At 27.1% G+C, this 772-nt stretch overlaps 1 non-coding gene across 1 annotated transcript; it reads right to left on the bottom strand.

Annotated features, from left to right (window-relative positions):
* Positions 1 to 370: 370 nt before the first annotated feature.
* LOC138399237 (U7 small nuclear RNA) lies at positions 371 to 434 on the bottom strand. Its single transcript, XR_011236127.1, has one exon. It is a non-coding gene; the product is annotated as a U7 small nuclear RNA (small nuclear RNA).
* Between the last annotated feature and the right edge of the window lie 338 nt (positions 435 to 772).

The raw sequence follows: 772 nt of genomic DNA, 5'->3' as shown, positions 1-772 counted from the left end.
TAATTTTAAAGAACAAATTTTTAAAAAATGCATTTAGAAATGGAAGAAAGTGAGAAAATGTATGAGAAAAATATTTTTATGAGCTCTGGAGCTCTTTTGACATGCCTTTATTTTACACTGAATGCATAATGTAGAATATCTGCAAGTTAACATTTGCTACCACAGTGCTAAGGCAGGGGCCATGTTTCATTCATTTCTGTATCCTGAGATTTAGCAGACTGTTTAAAACTCATTCTAAAAACAGTGCTAATTTGATTAAAAACGAGATGAATGAATGAACTCCTTTCATCAGTTCCATCAATAAGCACCTGCCAATATTATTTCTTATTAGTTAAAAACTAATTAAAGATTATTTTTTTTTAAACCCAAGACAAGCAACTCTATTGTTGAGAATGAAAACCTGTTAGACAAATTCTAAAAGAGCTATAACATTTAAAAAGTAAATCTTAAGTAATGGAAATGAATAATTCTTTGTTAAAAATATATGTACTTGATGTTTTCATTACTTAATCTATTGGTTATGAAAATGCTAAAGAATTATTAGTAAATGTTTTGTTTCCATTTATAACCAAATTACAATGGAATTAGTCTATTTTTCCCACACAATTCTTTGATAATATATTTCATACACATGTTAACTTTTTATAGACTGAAGAAATATTGCAATGAATTGTTATTGGTATCATTAATTTATGTGCAAATTGTTATATTGTTAATAATCTTTCTGTTAAAGAGGAAACAGAGGCGACAACAATTGTAGCATACACTTTAC

Source organism: Eulemur rufifrons, chromosome 18 (genome assembly GCF_041146395.1).
Source record: "Eulemur rufifrons isolate Redbay chromosome 18, OSU_ERuf_1, whole genome shotgun sequence".
Lineage (NCBI taxonomy): Eukaryota > Metazoa > Chordata > Mammalia > Primates > Lemuridae > Eulemur > Eulemur rufifrons.
The sequence above is the reverse complement of the archived record's forward strand: the minus strand, read 5'-3'. Positions and strand labels throughout refer to the sequence as shown.